We start from the raw sequence: 21023 nt of genomic DNA, 5'->3' as shown, positions 1-21023 counted from the left end.
TATAATTCAGAGGCTAAACGCATGCAAGATTCATAAATGACTCTAATGATTGTCTCGACTGTATATACGAGCAGTTACAATTCCACTGGAGAACTCAAGGTGTCCATGATAAGATTAAGTGTTTGTGTGACAAAGATTCTCTCTGCACTATAAAAATACAAAGTTGAAAAGCTCAAGGCTTCGAGGGAAAACTATTCACATTCTTCATTGTTCAGTCCATTTAATGCACAGCACTTTCGCATTTCCTTAGCACTAGCAGTAGCGGGTACAGTCCCTAAACAATTTACACTAATAACTTTTTTATGGCCTTTTTATGGAGAAAATGGCCGTTTATTTATATATTTTGTCTCATTTAATCAATTTAGTTCATTTGGTTGGTTCTTCCCAGCACTACTGCAAAACCTCAGACACAATGAGATGATCTGGCCTTGGTAAACCTGAGCCGATAGACCACAACTACTCCTCCATGCAAACCTCTAGAGATCCTTGTCAGATTGGATTTGTGTAAAACCCATCAGGTTGTAACATGAGGCAGGGAGCATCCTTTATGTGCATCATGTCCACAATAGGACTCGTATCCATCTTGTTCGGGCCATGACGATGAGCCACATTTCTTGCTCTGGCCCTAAATAATTAAAACCACTTTAGCGTAGCAATGGCCACAGCTTGGACCTTCCTGCTTGGGTCAAAGGAAGACAATACAGGAAATGTAAAAAAAAATAAAAATAATTATCCTTATACCAAGGATGGGATTATTCAGTGTTAAAATTATAACATGTACTATGAACGCAGTAATTACCTTTGTCTAATATCAACCTCAGGTTTTATGATGTTTCACACCGTATTCAAGTCACCTAGCCATACTTGTAATGGCCAGTTATTCTTTCAGTCACTCCATCATGCCGGGTTTAGTGGCAGCACATTACAGCAGTGTACTGCAGATACGCAGAGAGCAATCAGACCCACTTCACATACCTAATGCTTTATCGATCTGCCGAGCTGTTTGCAGACAGATTCTGTGCAACTGGTGCTTCAAACCAGACACATTTTATAATACCGCCACCTCTGCTGGTGATAAGGATGTTTCCCTGTTCAGCTGATTGGTTGATTGGGCTGAAGATTACCTTCGCCGTGTAGTGCAGACCAGAATTCTGCTGGCAGCTGATCTTGAAGTGAACTCAAACTGACACGAGATTTAACTCATTTTGCTCCAAGCTGCTAAACTGGATGGTGACACAGTTATCATACAGTAGCGTTGCTTTGTATGAAATATTTTGACCTCTGTTTCAACTTCACACAACCTCTCGAGGAACTGAGTTGATTGAAAAAAAAAAAAAAAAAAAAAAAAAACTTCATTGTCTGCAGCGATACTCAACATGACCCCACGTCAGTTCCATGTAGTATATGTTCTCTGATGTCTTGAGCAGACTCCAGAGCTGTAAGCCTGTTATGGTCAATGACAGACAGCAACTCTAAGGGAAACTGGCTGAGAATAAGTGCAAACCGGATGCAGTTTAGAGAAGGAGCTTCAAAGATCCAGTTATTTAAAAATGCAGAAAGAGCAATTTAACACTTCATTAGGGTTATACATATTGATAGTAATTTACAGTACAGTTCAAAATTTCAAAAAAGCATGTCTACACCAGCAAGTATTCATATATTATTTGAAACTTACACTCTTTTCTGTTTCCAAATCCTGACCCGACATGGAATTTGCTGCTAATTCTCTTCCCAGAATTAAACCCAATTTCCAAGGCCTGTAATCCCCACAGAAGTAGTCATGCTACATATACAATAATCCCTAGATACAGAACAGAAAATATCCGTTCTCTGGTCTTTTTCATTGTCTTTCATGGTTTCATTTGTCATTTTAGTATCAGGAAAACAGTCCAAAAAGAGGTCAGTTAATTATGTAACTGAACCTTTCATCAGTTGCTGAAAATTCACAAGGTCCTTTAAGTTTTATGTACTGTATAAATGTCTTTTGTTTTTATTTCATTGAAAATACCTTAAAGCCTTTTTGTTCCAGGTAAATGGCCACAACTGAGAGACTTTCTTTTGGAGGATATTGTTTTGTTCATACCTGCCTGAGGTCATGCAGTGTAAACACAGCTCTAAACAGGCAGACCCAACTGCATTTTAACTAAGAAATGCCAGACTGAGTGGAAATAGTGCATGCCACTCAGGTCCAAAGTCCCAGCCTCCCATATGTACATCTGTTCACACGCAGCTGGGTCCAAGCATTCATTCACACCCAACAGCAACTTTGTAAGCCACAAAAAGTCCTCTCACAGTAAACATCCCAACACAGTAGGCTGTATGTAAAAACACGTTGGTATATGATACAGACCAGTATTTGCTTTTTATTATTCCCACAGTGTAAGTCTGCTTAGCAGCACTAAGTTTATAAAGTCAATTTCAGCTGGCTCAAACTATTGACCCTGACACAAACAAAATGTCGGGCATTTTAAAATCCGCCCAGTTATAGCTAAAAAACTAGGCGCTGAAAATAAAAACTCTTTATAAGAGATGCACAAGGTGCTTGGGATAGAAATGGAGCTGAGGCTGCAGCAATTTCCTACCTTATAATTATGATGTCAAATCGCTGCCCGTTTGTCAATTCAGCTCTACAGTATTTTATTGTCGCATAATTAGCATTTGAAAAAGAAAACCCATGTTCATTTCAAGTGCCAACTAAGGAATTACGGTGTACTTCCCTCCAATGCATGTACTTAGATGCATAAATCCATTTAGTTGAAGAGTTCAGTTTTAAATGCTTTTATCCTTTTCAGGATTCACTAAATGTAACAAAAACATTCAAAGTTTAACTCACTAAACAGTCTAACTGAAATGTCATGTCTCTATCACAGTTACTAAAAACTATTTTCTGAAACCTCTAAATTTTATTAAAAGCTTTGAAACTTACAATAGGGTATCGATTATCCAACTGAACCTACTGTAAATAAGGTAATTTTTGTAGGTTTCCTGAAATGCAGCACTTATTATATTTTATTATGCTGATATTTTATATTTCATGATTTCTTTTCAGAACCTGCTACTGTCATGTTTTTTTTTGTTACCCATCTAAACTGCCCTGAGTAAAATTATACTGTAAATAGGCTTTTGTGCTATCCAACATTGATAGTGTCATTAGAAACAAAAACCTGATGAAGGAATACAGTGGCTTTACTAGGTTGAGTGCTGAAACAAATCTGCCTTTTCTGACCATCTGAGCAATCAGATGTTCAGTTAGTTTAGTGATCTGTAAGTGATTTTGTAAGTACTAACTACAGATATCAGTTTTCAGATAAATGGTAATGACATAAACTCCTTACATTTTCCAAATGCAGAAATGAATGACAGCAAGGACAAGTCTAGGTTTTATCTGCAGCTCAGGCATTGTAAGAGAAATTTCAGAAGTGAAATGTGGTTCCTATAATAAAATCATTCCATCTAATCACTTTTAAAATTCATAAAATGTTTCATTTCTTTCTTGTTCATATGCATAAAAAACAAATGTAGACAATTCATCCAGACTAATACAAGCTATAAAAGTCTTGTGCTGTTGTTTTGAACAAGACTTTGTAAGAAATAAAACAAGACATCTTAAAAGGTGACAAGTAAAACTTAATAAAATACAGCTCATGAGAACCTTTTACTAATAATCGAGAAAATATCTCCCCGAAAAGCTTTAAATGTTGACATCAGCCATTATTGCCTGACAAGAGAAGATTACATAATCCCAGGATGCTCTGATCAAAGCGCTTACGGATAGAGATCAAATAAAAAGCAGTTGCAGGATTGGTCCAGGGTGAGTGTTCAGCTTCTCCTAAATGTAACTGCCACAGCATGTTTCAGAGCAGCGATGAAGTACAGTAGTCTAGAGGGGTTTGTATCTAAAATTCATGAGTCAATACCACAGCCATTAATAAAATTAGTGGGCCTATCCCAGTTGAAAGATATGCTAAAAGCAAGGAGTATTATATAGAGATAATTATTTGAAAATCTATTTAACGTAACAAATCAACATATCAAGAAAAACCTCTCAATCGCAGCTTCCAGAACAGAATTGTTCTAATTTGTTTGTAATTTTCTGGTGCTCTGCATTAGTCAGTGGTTCAAACTTTATTTCTGCATGAAAAACAGCCTAAACTAAACAAGGGAGTGTAGTCTGTGAATCCTTAGCTGTAAAACCTACTCTTTTATGAAGGTCCATGTTCAGAAGCCGTTAATTCCTACCAGCTTGCACCACTGACAGCCACACAGAAAACAGGACACATGCCAGCATATCCTGCACAAAACGTCTCCACAGCTGCCTCAGCTCGTATCCATAGTCCATATTACGAGCAATTTTAATATGAATTGAAGAAGCCTGAAGAGCTTCACAGAAACATTCACAGTACATCTTCATACAATAAAAAAATAAAACCTATCCACAACCACTATTCTGCTGTGCTGAATAAGTGAGAACTGCAAATAAAATGTCAAGTCTTCCTGGCAGTGAACTCAAAGGATGAGGATCCCACTGCTCACAGCATTTATTCAAATTAAATTTAGATTCTGCACTAGGGTGAAGGCAAATTCAAGCAGGAATCACACTAAATGAGTCAAGCATTTTCCACAGGTTTTGAATTAAAAGGATGTATTTTTACCCTAAATACTTTCAATGGCACATTCAAAGGGGGTTCTCCAAAAGGCCCAGAAGAGTCCCCGAAGGGGTCCTTGAACATCTTTCAATTGTGTGCTTTCAACAACTTTGTTAGTGCCCTGTGTGGCACATGCAACACAAACATGAAATAGACAAATTTAATCCAAGGCCACCACTGGTTTAAAAACATTCTAAAAGCTTGAATGCTGAAATACGAAAATATACAAAAGTCTGCTGGGGGGGGAAGTAAAGGTAATGTGTGAATGTCCTCAGAGGATCTGGCTGAGCAAAATTTTTGGCAACGGTCTTCCAGCTTCTTTCTTTGGCCTCAGGGAAGGATACAGGTGCATAATATGGTCTCACTTCTTACAGCTTCCATTCAATCTTACAAACAGGTTTAATGATAATCACCGTAATTTACAGGAGGCATTTCCAAAAGCTTTATCGTTTATGTTGCACGTACACAGCTGCAGACTAAAGCAGGCTCAGCTTGTTTGTAATACAACAGCAGACATTAAAGCAGATTACCTGGCACCACTATCAGAATCCGTTATCAGCCTCAGGTCAAATTCAGAGAGGTTCCCCTTACGATCAAACAACAAGGCAGTTTGGACATGATTTTGCAGGTTTACATAATACAACATTAAAGCCTGGCTTGTAAAAAGAAGCCATGTGAGAAACACCAGATATTAATGACAATCCTACTACTTGCCATCTACAGTAGTGCAAACTAGACCAAAACAGTCACCAGGATATAGTAAAACATAACTTTGTATGGGATGTCAATCAATAGGAGACTGGAGAGCGTGGTGCAACCTTACTGTATATCCAAAGCAAGGTCAATATGTCATCAAAAGATGGTAGAGTTAGTAGGATAGATAAAAATGGGACTGCTGAAACAACAGACAAAAGGGAAACACTGATACTCCATGTCTGCCAGTTGAAGGAGTGTTTTTTTACTGCTCTTCGTCTGAGCTGTCTCTGTCAAAACATTTTGTATTTTATTGACAGAATATCATAGCAATTAATGGCAGACTTATTCAGCCCTCGTTCACTTTCAGCTACTTCCATAACAAGAATACGAGCAACAAGCAAACTGCGTCAGATTACTGCTTGTAAAACTGTAAAGACAACAAAACATTGTCAAGGCATCGACAAGGACAGCTAACCCGCTTTAGCTTCAAACAGCTGCCGTGACTAAAAAGCAACCAGTGCAGCATTCAGAAGTCGGTCTGGAAACCTGTTCATTAACACCGGCAGCAGTGAGGACACCTTAGGCATGTGAACTGGGGAGGAGCCCAAAAGTGGCAGCTAGTGCGATGAAAAATTACACATTTTTCTAAATTTTAATTTATTTTCCCAAGCCACTCAGCCACAGTATAAGGATGAAACAGCTATGAGTTGCCAACCCCTGATCTAGACTCTAACCTGTTATTGGCTTAGTGTTCAGAGATACCATATCCCCCATTTGGTTTTCCATCTCTTCTATTACAGTAGTTTTTTGAGCGTTAATGGTATACTGATAAGTGTTTTTTTAGAGTATAATAGTCATTATCAGCAAAACTTACCTCAACAGGCTTCAAATCTACTGTGGAGCAAAAATAAGTTGAGGCCTTAAAAGACACCTTGAAAACACTCTCTCCTGCTCCTGCTTTGGCTCTTAGTGCTCAATATATAAATAACACTGTGACTCTTATTTAATGGTTTACAGTCTGCCACCATGGTGATATGAGATACAATAATGTGTCGGAGGTGTTTCCATTAGTCAAGATGCATCTGTGGTGAAAAGCTTGATACACTGAGCCCACTTTACTTTGAGAGAGACGACAGGCTCGACTGTGCTGTACCTTGACCCTGCATCAAAGGACAAAGAGTGAAATATAATGTAATCACTCAAATAGATCTGAAACAAAGGAGAAAGCCATCACTCTCAGTCTGGATTTCTAAAGGCTGAACACCATAATTCACCTTCTCTTTCCATTTACAGGGGCTTAGTGCACAGTTCATTCCTGAACATACTGCAACAGCTCCAGTAAAATGAGTTTTAAAGAAACATTCCTAAGTCGGGGCAATAACGACCCGTGGAATCAGGAAACCTACTTTCTCCAGAAGGAGTTTGAAGCTGTCTTAGGCGAGAGACAAGGTAAAAAATTGTGTGTTTAAATATGTGCTGTGCAGTAAATGGGAGGAAGCAAATCTATACACAGGATAGGTGTTACCCTCTATAACATCCTCTGGTGGATTCCAGCAAGTGTCGAAGAAAAACACTGAAAGAACAACCAAAGCATTTGCAAACTCCTACTAAATAGTGACGAAGAGGCTAAGAGGGGAATAATTTTTTCTGAGGACATATGAGCACTGTTTTGACAGTTCACAATTCCCATTATGACTCTTCAGAGTAATTATTAATTGTCATACAATAACATCACAACAAATCCTTTAACAGGGTTATATGGCTTTTTCTAAAGAATAAAGCAGCCTTTGTGTGACAGTTCAACCTGTGACAGTAATTATCTGTTGCTTCTGTGCCCTATAGTATGGTGCAGTTTGCCTTCATCATTATTAGTTAATATGCAGTACATTTTAAGTGAATAGGACAATTCATCAATGATGGAGTCATTAATTTCATAGCGACATTCCAATTATTCCTAAAAGCTTTTCCGAATTGCACATGTCATGTAAAGTCACTGTTAAGGAATCTTCTTCGTGTACTAGACGGTGGAAATGATCAAAAGACTACGACCATCTCCACCTCATCAATACTACTTGACACACTGGCGAAACTGTGTCTGGTGTATCTATAATAGTCATTTTTCTTCCCTGAAAGCTGGTTAATGGGCATACGGACTCGGAAATGAGGGTGCCTTTTAAGAAGTAGGTGGTGTGTTCTGGCATTTCCCTAAAGATCAAATAAAGTCCTTTGAATTATGATGAATTATTGCACTGACTCGTCCACTGCTTCAACTGGAAGAATCTCAAGAAGCTGAAACGTTTAATGAAAGGGCTGTAGTTTGTGTGATCTTTCTTCAAATCATGAGTGTAGAACTACTGATGAGAAATGTGTTCTTCCCTTTCACACCATTTCTTGTTTTTCACTTGTCGTGTCCACCTGCTCTCAGTCTGCTGCCTTTCTTTAATGAGGACTGGTCATTCACCAAAACTGCCCTTCGTTATAAACCCAGTAATTACATCAGGTGTTTGTTGACCAGTTACTTTTAGTTCACAGACAAGGTGAACAAACACAAGGACATTACAACTCTACTAATATAACATTATAATAATTTATTAGTGTGTACACAGGCACACATCTCTAACTACTGTACAATAATGTTTACAAATGGGTCTTGACTTAATTTGACCTAAGTCTGTATTTAACAGAGCACAGAAGTGTCTTTAGTTGTCATTTTAATTTTAGCTTAAATTACATTAATTTACATGCATTGGTAAATTATTTAAAAAATATATCATGCATTCAACAGTGTACACAGTTAGATTTTAAATAGAATATGCGACCAAGTCTTGTGTATGTGATCTAAGAAATTATATGTGGCTTATTATGGAACAACAAAGGCACTGAGGTGCAGGTAATGATTACAATTAGCTATTAATAGTTTTCTTTATTTAAATTAAACTTGCAACACAGGAGCAGACAGCACACAGCAAACAAAACTTATAAAGTAAAAGGCATTGTGTCACAAGATAATTGTGTCACAAGTTCTATTTAAAGTAAGACTTGAAAGATTAAAGAAAATAATAGAACTGAGTTTTATTACCTCACAACCATGAGTCTGGTTTGTAATATTGATCACCCCCTGTAGGTCTGTCAATGTAGTTGTAGCATGTTTTAATGCACATGCTACCCAACTTTCTCATTCCTTTTGCAACTGAAATCTAGCTCTGCGATTTAAAGACCTTAATTTAATACTTCAGCAATGGACACAGACAAATTGATGAAATATGGAATGTCTATCATTAATGGCTTTTAGAAAACATTCATTGAGGTCAGACGGAGTAGATCAAATGAAAGTTGGTAGACACAATCAAACGATCAAACACAACACAACATTTTAAGTGCACTAACACACGATGGGGCGGCAGAATGTAATCACAGGGAAACACCAGGTGACTACTTTCTGCTGCAGGTGACAATGGGACAGCTGCTAAATTAAATGCTGGTTTGGTAAATTAAGATGTTTCCCTTGTTCTATTATAGAAAGCTTTAGTTTTTTTGGTATTTATTATAACAAAGTGTTTCCAGCACTAGCTTGTCGTATAACAAATAGATAGAAGCTTGTATGCGCACAGATGGCAGCGTCTCAGGCGATGCACTGCAGAAGTGCTGCAGCTTGTCTGCAACCTGTTTAGTGGCGTCTCTGTAGAGAGACAAATGAGCATGTGTCATGTACTGTAACATTCTTCTTGTGGAGATGAGACACAATTTGGTTTAGTTCACACTAAGTCAGCCATTTAAAGTTTTAAATACAAGAGCTTGTGCATTTAAATTAATCAGCTGGCTACAGGTGTCAGGGGCTTTATATGACAAAGTTAACTGCAAACCTGCAGACACAGTTTGCAAAGCTACTGCAAAGCACATGAAAGAAAAACACTGCATTCTTAAACCGCCCCTGCATGTAGTTTTCATGTACACCCAAACGGTAACTATAAAAGATCTCTGCATATGGACTTGAGCATCAAACACCCTTTATCAAGTTAGTCTGGCAACCTTAAAAGAAGCTTGTCTGTAAAACAAAAACAACAGCTTTAATTGCAATTTGTAATATATTGAGACTTTCTTGTGATAAAGGAGACGGCATCTTTTTTTTCTCCTGAATTGTCACACTTTGTTATTGATTTCACTTTTTTGTAGCCTGATCTGACATTCAACATTCATAAAAAACACTTTGAAGCTAAACCTCATTATCAACATTAGTTGACAAAACAGCAGCATTGATGTTTATTCTCGGTTTCTACTGAAACACTCCTGCTGTAATTGGCTCATCTTTGTTGCACTTGTCGGTCAAAGCGCTTTTCCATATTAATGACTGCTTTGACATTTGATGAGATTCAGTTGTGGGCTGTACTGTAATTGTTGGTCGTATTGTCTGAAGTTTAATTTTGATTGGCTGAAAAGCAGTTCATCAGTCCTGTATAATGTAGCTGCTAAAAGGTCCACATGGCCATCAACACTGGACTGGCTGCTTTACCAAACGACTGATCATTGAATGAAGAAACTGTTTAAAGAATCAAGATGAAAAACATATTGTACAATGGCAGAAACAGGCTTGACACAGAATTGACTGGTAAACATTTTATTTATTTTTTGAGTGATTAAGAGCTGGTTACAGCAACAAACAGTCAATGCTTTGAGCATTGACTGCAGGTTTACTCTTTGGGTTCCTTTGGAAAGGAGTCAAATTTATTTAAAAAGAAAAAAAGCAGGCAATTATTCCTTTGCTGTAAACGTTTATAGTCGAATGTGTCTTTAATCACAGGCGGTGGCGGTGCCGCCTGTAAAAACACAGCATACCCTGCTGCTATTTCAACACAATAAACACACACAATCATATCTCAGCCATATTTATAAACGGTTTGATTTAATGTCCATACCATACATCATAGTGCACCATGGTACTCCTGTATAGAGATGTCTGCTGATGAAGACAAGGGGCCATTCCAGGATTATTCACAGTTACAGTTTTTTGCAGCAAGGGCCTCCCAATGTGGAGAAAATGACTGGCTTCCATTTGTGCAGTCACATAACTGCATCTACCTAAAACACTCCCATATCAAATTATACATCATCCCTTTATCTGGCCAGTGAGTAAATGGCTACCTGTGCAGACAACAGTGGAGTGCCCATCGGTTGTCTAGTGGTACAGAAAGAGGTAAGCGCAGGAAGTCTTTGCTCATGCCACTTTTCATCGCTGCATTCACACAGACAAATTGTTTTGTTCTGACATCAGTTGACTAAAATGTTGTAGGATGATGCTCTGATCTTCCTGCTAACTAAAAAAGAAAAGTAAATGTAGCCAAAATGTAATACCTTTGTGTGTGTGTGTGTGCGTGCGTATATATATTATATATGACTATTTCTGGGTTACAGCTTTGGTACAAGCTCTCCCCTGTCTGGTACAAGGCACCCCCACTGTGCAATTATGCACCATTTTAGACTTGGATGAGCTTCTGTCTTAAATTAGCAGCTAATGTCTTGCAGCTTCCTCTCTAACCCTCAGCTAAAAGAGCAAAAAAAGTTTTGTTTTAAATGAGAAAACAAAAAAAACAATACCACAGGCAACAAAGGACAGCTAATTCGTTATTCCTTGGCCATTGTCCACACAGAATTGCAATAAGCAAATGCACATCACTCTATACCCACTGGCAAATAATTTCACCTCTAGTCATGTTCCCGAACTAAACACTGGTTCCACAGGTGCAGCACATGTTGAATGTAGAGTAGTTAAAAGCGTTTGCCTAGACGTGTAAAAACGGCAATTTTCACACAACCAGCTATTTAGTTGTTGTTTTGCTCAGGAGTGATACTTAGAAATCTGGAAATGCATTTCTCCATCCTGTTTTTCTTTGTGTGGTTACGACCACAATCAGTCTGTAATGCAAGCGAAATGACTGCTCTCGTTTGCCAAGCATTCTGAAAGAACGACAGATTGAGTCTCTGAAAACAGGGATGATGATTAAAGATGATGGCGATAGCCATGGTGATAATACTGAGGCTGATGAGAGTAATTACCGCGTGTGGTTGTGGATGAGAAGAAAAGCAAGAGTTGACCATGCCGAGTGAGCTGTCAACAAAATTGAATAAAACCTATTGGACGCCTGTGGACAGATCCACATTGAAAGCCCACAACCACACAAAAATGTGGGAAGAAAAAAGGAACAATAACCCAGATGAAAGAGTGGATTGAGGAAGAGCTAAAAGACTAAAAGTTTGAACAAGAGATAAATGATAGAAAAACACAGACCAGCTTAGAAGCTGAGCCATACACCACTGTGAAAACCACAGCTCAGCCAAAATCCTCCCTTTTGATCCTATTCCACATGTATCATCTGTCTAAGAAACGATACTCACCAGGCATCCACCCTCCTCACCTGCCCTTGAGACAACTTTTCCCAAATCCCTTGATGCAAGGTTGAAGGCTTGCGCACCCCCCTCTGTCTTAGCCATGATTATTCGGCTGGGGCTGAGCCATATCAAGCCCTGGCCAACTAAAGATTCCCCAGAGGAGAAAGCAGTTAGAGGGAGAAAGGGAGAGCTGAACCACCACCCACCAGTGTGAGGTAAAGATAGAAATAAACCAAATGGCACCCCACTGGTCGCTGCGACCAGTTAGCAGACACCCCTCAAAGACATTTCTTTCCCATAAACTGCAAAGGCTCAACCTCAAACTGAGAAAAGCAAGTATTTTTCTCCAGATAAATTCTACGTTTGGCAGTTCTTTCAGAGGCGGCGACTGGCTTCGCATCAGTTATTTGAAGTAGAGCAGTTGTCGAGGTGTATGTGCATCAAGGCTGATGAGGTCTGAACTTGAGACTGCAAGATCAGGAGTTTTTACAGAATCGGCTTAGAAGTGTAAAGCTCCTCTCAGGGTTACCTGCAATCTCATGTCTGCTCACACTAACACTCTAAGAAATAATATTCTCTTAGAAATATCCTTAAGAGCTGTTTTTCAGGATTCACGTAACTCTATTGGTAAGTATTCCAGTTAACATTGTGACACTTCTGTCAATGTGAATCTGCCAAATTCATTCATTTATATTGAAATTAATCTCAGACCACCAGTGAATGCAAAAAAACACTGACGATGATCCTGAAGCTCCATTAAGCTCCATGAAGCAACTTAAGGTGTCACTGCATCAATCAGTCAACAGGCAACTAGCCAGAAACTGGGTCCAGAGTTACAAACAACTGCTGCCCACCAATCAAAAATATTTTACTTTTTAGCTTTAAGTTAATTTGTGAGATAATTAATTTGTGATACTTTTTTGGGATTAGTCACCATCACAAAATTTCTAATAAACTGAAATAAAGTGACATTATTCCCAATTAAATGCCTCCTCTCAGAAAAATCCAGAAGCACAAAAAAGTCATCATAAAAAAAGTTTGTTATATGCCAGAAAATATCAGAATTTTGACATTACATGCTCTGTGAACATATTATACGATAACCTATTTGTCAAGTGTTCCTTGGGTAGGCGGTCTGTGTAAAGTCACACCACAGAGCAATAATAAAGAATTGATTTTGTCAAATGTTTTTCTCTCTGAGCAAATGTATTTACTGTAGGAAAAACAAGCTAATAAAACTTTGTTGGTGACTCATTGTTTCAAGGCAGTTAAATCAGAAACCAGTAACGCTTTTCTTTTCTAATCACTCTTGGCACTGACTTATTTCCGTCAGGTAATGTCATGTAACTCAAGGAGCCTTTTAACAACTCCATTTTCAGCAGAGAGAGAAATGGATTCACAGCAGTAAGATTCTTAAACATTCGTTAATGAAAATGTGATTTTAAAGACTCAGAAAATAAAGTCAGTGAATTTAAGCAAGAAGAAAGTAGCTTGTGAACCAAGGGATTAACAGTGCGATGAACATCATCGTGTAAAGCTGTTACCCCAAAGTTGTTAAGTTGAAACTCAACTTTATTAATACGAAATGTGCCGAGAACAGAAAGAAAATGTAAATTCCTTATTTCTTGGGGCAAAGCAATATTACAATATTTATAGCTAGATTTGATTTAGCAGTATCTTGCCAAATACTAGTAACAGAGAGATTTGTGTCCAATAGTTGTCTGCAGGGTACATAAAAAAATGATAATGAATTGTGACAGAAAATATATAAAGAAAGATATTCTGACAGCACATCCGACGGATTTATCAGCAACATGTTGGCAGAAGTGGTTCACCCCAGGATCACAGGCAGTTATCTCATTCCTGCCTGTCACTCTTGTTGTCCAAGGCAATTCAGTCTGTTAAGAGTCTGTATTTAACCTCGCCGGCTGATCGAACACTTCTCATTCAGAGCACTTGAAATGGCCTCCTGGTGCAGAGAGGGATCAATACGGGGAGCATTACATCTAATAAAGCACTGATTACTTTCTCAGCATTGATCGCAAACAGCTTGCATGTCTCCTGGTTTGGTAAAGCCTGTTGTTTGGTTTTGATAGATTTAAATGATTACCCCAAAGAAAATGACCTTGACTTTGTAAAAGCCAAAACCAATCACATTCAAGGTCACAGACCACAGTGACTTGTTATTGTTACAATTAACACAATTAGGTATTTTGTCAGTTACATTTCCAGACTGTTGTGGCTCCAGATTTATGCATATAATAATATTTAAGTTTACATGCACAAACAAAACAAAGACCGACTATAATTCGGCCTGTTATGCTTCAGTCACACAAGCATATAACTATTACTGCCATTGTTCTGCATAGAGAAGGCCTTGTGCAGCTTTGTTTTCTTTTCATTTACGGTGTAGGGAGATCTTGAGGGCATGCCAGTAGATTCCTGAATACTTTGGTAACCACATACCCTGCAGCTTCTAGAATGAATCCCCAGTCAAACTGTTTTTGTTACGTAACGCAATTTTTTTTTGCGATGAGTGATAGAACACCCACATACATCACGCACAGTGAAAACCTGTGCCTGATGTATCTGTTTGTTCCCCTGTTTATAATTCTCCTTTGTCACAGACAAAGCAATTTGGTAATTAAGAATAAAAGAGGAATATCTCACCACCCACCTCATGTTTGAACTGGACATGTAACCTCTTTCCAATCATGCTACACTAGCCTCTTATATGCTGCCTGGTATATTTTAAACTCAGTATTCATCTTTAACAATTTTGCAACTAGCATATCTCCAATAATGAGATGGTAGACATCAACAGTGTCAGGAGGTGAAGACACAAAGCTTCACATCTTAGACCATTAATATTTGATCTGGCATATGTGCTCAATTGGCAGTAAAAGCCAGTTCTGCAAATGATCCAAACCTGTCACCCTATTCTTTCAGACAATTACTTTTCAGAACATTATAACACTGAAATTGTATCTTCACCTAATTTGCTTATGGAGACACTATGCAAAGATCCAGGATATTTCCAACAATTCATTACATGCATTCTAGCAAGGTTTCATTAACAGCTGGGTCTTTAAATAAAGTATTTAAAAGAAAATGTAGAGTGGAAAAGTAAACAAGTGGTTCTGAATTAACCTTGACGAAATTCTATAAAGCACTTGAAACCTGCAATAAACTAGTTTGCTCTTACAGTACTTTTGCCTGTATGTCAACCTTTCACAGCAACCTTTTCATCCCTCCACTGTAAATATTTTCTTTTCAACTAAATCTATGCAATAAATTCCAGAATTTTAGCTGTTGGCAGAGTTTGTTCTTTCCGTATCACATTTAGTAGGAGAATTTGAGGAAACAACTGTTTCCTTGAAGACCTAGCGTGATCTGCCAGCTGGGCACAGAGCTCCAATGATTTATTGCCTGCACCCATTTAACCCAAGGAACACAGGTTGTCTGGCTCATCTGCCAAACTCCAAGATAACATTCACTGTTTAGGGCTGTGTTTCTCCACAGTTATCATGGGTGTGATTAAAACAACTGCGGAACAACCTGACCTCAGTGTGCTTGCAAGAAATTATTCAAGGGTGGTGTTCAAGTTCTAATGAAAATAAACAATTTCAAGTGCTGTAATCTTGTTAATGACTTCAGGAGAACGCAATGAACGCAAATGGCGCAATGGCATTTGATGAGACAGCAAAACTCCTTAAACAAACCCCTTGAAATAAAACAGATATTTCATTGAGATTGGCCCAGTCAGATATGAGGCCTGTATCACCTTTCCTTAACTGAAACCACCAACACCCATTGCACCAGGCTAGCTGGGGTTGCCAGGTCAGAGTATAAGTAGGCACTCATGCGTAATTTATGATCGTCTTACTCAGGTAATCCATATATATAAGCTGAGGTTACGACGCTGTAGACCCCCTAACCATCTGCAACCAATCTAGATCTTGCACAACCCCATTTAAAATCACACAAAGTTCTCAGACCTTGCTTAATGGACTATTGCAGACTCCGTTGTTAGAATTCCCCTCACATAGCCCTCCTGGTGGGTCTAACAGGGGAAAAAAAAGACTATTGGCAGCAACTACCTGAACTAGTTAATTCTTTCTATAAGTCCACACCCTCAGCTTTTGGCCCTCTAGGAGAAAATTGCAAAGGAATGTGGCCCAGCACCAGATCAATAAAATGCCTTTGCAATTTAACAAGAACTGATATTTGTAATCTTACTATGGCCTGCTACATTTTAAGAGAACTGACCATGAATGACCGTGCGTGTGTGTGCTCTATACCAGCCCATTATCTCAGTCTCCAAACATGTGATTCATCCTATCTTTGAGATTAATCACTGTGAAGATGAAGATTAAATTTATCAGTAATCACATTTTTTCACAGTTTGATGGCGGCACTAAAGAAAGTGAACAGAGATGCCTGCTGGCTGTTTTCTGTGTTAACATCTTTATCCAAGAATTATGGGAACGCTGCTCAGTTTGGTGATTGGAAGACTTTCATCTGCATCTTTGTGTTGATTTTGTTTCACTAGAGTCCTCAAAGTCATTATTACTTGGATAGATGATTACTCCTGTAATGGACTGGCGACCGGTCCAGGGTGAACCCTGCTGGAAAAGGCTTAAGCAAACCCACAACACTTACAAGGAATATACCAGCAAGATAATGAGTGAGTAAGTGAATAGAAAATAATTTGGATCACCATTACTTATACCTGATGAAACAGAAACCGATTGTTGATATTTACAACAGCAGCTTCTAAGCCATGTATACAGTAGGGTTTTACTTTTCATTTCTACTATATTTAGCCTATTAAAGTTTAATGTACTACTGCCAGGTTTGTGCAAGTACAACTGATTTCAAAAGCATGCATGCAAAGTGATTAAGTATTCCATTAGCTACATCTGTCCAATAAATGCAGTGGAATAAAAGGTATAATACTTTCCTTTGAACAGGGTTAAAGTAGAATTCTTAAATGATGTACAGTAACTCAAGACTGGGCTATTAGGTACAGTTCAGTGCCTAAGTAGACTGACTTAGTTTCCAATATTATAGGTGAGTACATTTGATTTAATCTCCGTGTCTTCAACCTTATCATATACCCCCAGACTGACTCTAGAATGACAAGAGGGTTGTCTGGAACCCACACCATCTGCTGCACAGCTCCTTGTGCTTGTCACTGATGGGTTTTTTTATGAATCTTGTATGTTTGGGCTCCTTGTAAATGCTGTTGAGTGAAAAAAGCCTCCTGATACTAGAATATGACTAATATAACTCTATACATCTATCGTAAATGTCATCCAAGACATTTGCACATTGATGTATGTGTTAAATGACGATACACAGCAATGACTATCCCAAGTCAAATTAAGCTGATTTTGCAATGCATCCACAACCTTATTCCTTACTAGTATACTTTAGCAAAGTCTATATCAACCATGTTAAATACTGACACACCAGTTCCATAATGTGTTGAAAGGAACCTCATGTGACCAGTTCTGAAAACCCTAATGGAACAGCCTTCCACCAAAGACCTTATGTGGGGCAGGTTTGTTGTAGGACTGGATCGGAACTGACATGCAAGTACTGCAGAGCATCTTTTAATGTTAGTATTTAAACATAATCAAGTGAGGTGAGAGACAGAAATGGGCACACTAAGCCTCGCCTGACAGCACTATCGTGGCCATTGGTAACAGTGGAGGGTATATGTAAACAGCTTTTTCCCAGATGTCAATAAATCTGGCGGCATTACAGGCAAGTGGAGGTGTCGGCTTGCATTTTAAAACGGCGAGGTTCTATAGAGAAGCTCACACACAAATACCCACGTGTGCACAAACATCTACACAGCCACTGTACAAAAGCGTGCAACACATAGGGAAAACAGGCACACACACATGCACGCACGTGCGCACTGTGACAGAACAAAGTACAGATATCTGCCTCTGTTGCTAGGATACCACTTTGTCTGGCTCCTAAGTAATTCAGGGTGACTGGTGGCACAGAAGGCTGTAAGAAATTAACACAAGCCGTAGTAGCAAAGTAAAAGTAACTTTCAACTTAATGAAAAAAGAATCCACATTCAGTTGAGTTCCACTGTAGGGAAAATGTCAAAAGGCTCTATGTTAAAGAAGGGGACACAGGACACAGTCTTTGCTTTTCTTTGTCTTCATACGATTGACTACTGATATTGGTCCCTTCCCAGTGTTTGTCCCTCACACATCGCCCATGTAAACACAATGGAAATTTCATACTAAAAGGAGATGAGGGGATGTCCTGATGGGATTTGTGTATAATATAATGGCATAAGCTACACAAAAAAATCCTTTTGTCGTATTCACCGTTATCCATTTTGTTCATTCCACCTCAACCGGTTAGAGGTGCAGCTGCTCTCTTTTACGACAGCCAGACGAGTGCAAACACAAGTGAAAATTAATGTGTGAGAATGTAAAAAAAAAAAACACTAAAGTGTGTTCACTGAAGCGCACAACGCGGAAGCAAACCCAGATGCGCCAGGGAAACAATTTTCATTCAGATGAGTGGATGCCAACTTGGAGGCTGGAATCTAGTTCCCATTACACATCCATAGATTGCGCTATTTACAAGCTTGTGTCTGTAGCCAAGCAGAGATTGTAAAACTGCTGTAAACAGATATGGGTGTGTTTCCATAGACAACTGTGTCAATTGTGAACTCAACAAAATAAAGAACAAATAACAAATTTATGCTGCAACAAAAATAAAAGTACATAGGAATAAGCATAGTCATTAACATATATTGTGGTTTGTTGAGGGTTAAACAACTTTAATTATGACCAAATACAACATAAAATTGACTTGCAACAGAATTGCTAAAAGATTGAAATAAAAAAAAGCTCCATATATATATATATATATCCATTGTGACCTACATTGTCAGACTGTTATTCAGCAATTATGGCCATTGATTTTCTCTCTGCTCAGCAAACATCTGTATGACATCTGGCCTTTGCAGGAGGCCTCTGGATTTCTGAATGTGGCCGCACTGTTTTCTCTGAGATCTTGCCATTTCAACACACTAATCCTGTAATTTCAAGAAGTAGCAATTGAAACGTACGTATAAGTCCATCCTGTGAATTCATAGATCATTTAGCACAACCGCTATCATTTTTGCTCCTAGACCCGCTGTTTTTGGCAGGTTGCAATGACTAACTATGAAAATGTAGGCAGTGGAGACATATGCCTAAAATTTCAAAACACCTACATCCTGTCACATCAAATGACAACAACTCAACACAAATTATTTAGAGTAGTTTCACCTTAAGCTGTTCAGAGGATCCCTTTCAGTTTTCAATCAAACTGCCACACTAACAGATAGGTTTGACAATTCACGGCTGTAATTCTTCTTCACACAGCTTGCAATGACGCCCTTCTCCATAGAAATCGCTTTTTGTTTCATTCAAGCAATACCTTTTGAAGCAGACAGCAAAGCTTGCAGGGAGGAAGACTCTTACTCATAACATCGTTGAAGTATGCACCAACATTATCACTGATATATTCAAACAAAGACTGTACAGGCTTTATAATCACTTCTGCTACATTTTGGATCTGTGGTCGTGTGTTAGTATTCTGCATGCATACCTTTAATTCATAAGAGCAAAACTGAAAAGGTGTATGGCAAAACACCTGATGCAACACTGCTCAGAAATTCACCTAATTAGCACTCTACAGCCAGCATAGTTGTATGCAGCATATATATAATATTATTAAATATTATATAATATGTTATCCTAATCTTGACACATTTTTCAAAAGATTTACAGGTAGGTAATACTTTCATAGAGAATGTGGTGGAGTCTTGAAAAATAGCAGATGACCATAAGTAGATGAAGGACAAAAATAGAGGACAGTATAGCGCTACTGTATGTAGAAGAGTCTAGAAGAAGAATATATACACACACACACACACACAACACAGGATCATTGTGCTTCAGATGCAATCATGGTTGTAGTGTCAACATGTCGCCTTGAGCTGTTTATGCAGAAGTCAACATCATAATGTTTTTTTTTTTACTTTCCTAACCACCATTTATAAAATCATGTACAATAAAATATATTACAACCCCTTTAAGCAGTCACACATATATATACTATAATCGATCACTGAACATGACTTAAACAGGAGAAAGATAGATTGATTAAACCATGTTTGTAAAAATACTTAACTTTTAGAATAAGATTAAGAAGATTTATTATTAATTATTTGGATATAAAATGTTAGAAAAATAGCTGTGGATTTTCCAGCCAAAACTCGCAATGCTTATGCAGATACGCTGGCCTGATACCCAGGATAGGTCATATTTATAGGCCAAGCCAAAACAAGCTAAAATAAACTAAAATAAGGCAAAATCAGCACACAACAACGGTGGCGTTAGCGTGGCCGCCATGTTTCCAGCTTTAGAACAAGAATGAAATGTTCCTACCTGTTGCAAGTGACGCCGTGGTCGTCTGCGGTTTATCTGGTGAGCAGGTGAAGAAGAATCGTCTCTCTGTTTAGTTGACGCTAGCTAACAGTAACGTTAGCACTAGCAGCACGGCCGTAAAAACAGCGAGTAACGAACAGCTGCGTTGATAAACAAAACGTGAATATGCCCTGAATGTTGTTCTTCATGAGAAACATGAAGACGGATGAACTTCATCAGCAAACGAAGCACCTGCGCTGACACCAATACCGCCTAAAGGGAGACAGCCAATCACAGCACGAGACTGAGTTCGATCCCTCGCGCGCAGCTTTGAAGCTGCCGCTCCTTGGGGAAAGTAGCTTTTGGCTGTCCTGAAAGTCGCTAAATGACGTCATTGATTAAGTCACGTGAACTTTAAATTGTTTTTGATGGACATTTTAATAGAGAGGAATAACGATCGCGGTTTAAATAAAAAAATGACAATTAAAATATGTATTAAAAATTAATTATTTATATATTTTTATTATTTATATATATCAATAAGTATTATGAAAAAACTACTTTTAGTTGCTTCATCAGTTTCAAAATACAATCATAACTCCAAGGCAACATTGCATACAGTTTATCAGTTTTGCCCTTTATTGTTAAATGTTTAATCCATATAATGCATTTTTCTATATTTATATATATTCAATTCGATAAGTTTTACCCTAGGTTTTATAGGGTAAAACCTAGGGTAAAACCCTAGGTTTTACTTATACAGTAAGTATTTTACAGGGTTGGAGTTTTTAAACACCACGACTTTATTCACGTCAAGAGAAACATGGTTATCTCTGTGACCTCA

The 21023-nt window shown here is 38.2% G+C and overlaps 1 long non-coding RNA gene across 3 annotated transcripts in view; it reads right to left on the bottom strand.

The window, feature by feature from the left end:
- Positions 1-20573, bottom strand: part of LOC121202551 (uncharacterized) — a 58265-nt gene extending 37692 nt beyond the window's left edge. Inside the window, exon 1 of one of the 3 annotated variants that reach the window (XR_005898261.2) lies at positions 20201-20573. This is a non-coding gene — a long non-coding RNA (uncharacterized LOC121202551). The remainder of the gene's footprint in view (positions 1-20200) is intronic. The other 2 variants (XR_005898260.2, XR_008695949.1) reach the window with 2 other exon arrangements.
- Between the last annotated feature and the right edge of the window lie 450 nt (positions 20574-21023).

This window comes from Betta splendens, chromosome 10 (assembly GCF_900634795.4).
Source record: "Betta splendens chromosome 10, fBetSpl5.4, whole genome shotgun sequence".
Classification (NCBI taxonomy): Eukaryota; Metazoa; Chordata; class Actinopteri; order Anabantiformes; family Osphronemidae; genus Betta; species Betta splendens.
This window is presented reverse-complemented; position numbering and strand designations above follow the sequence as displayed.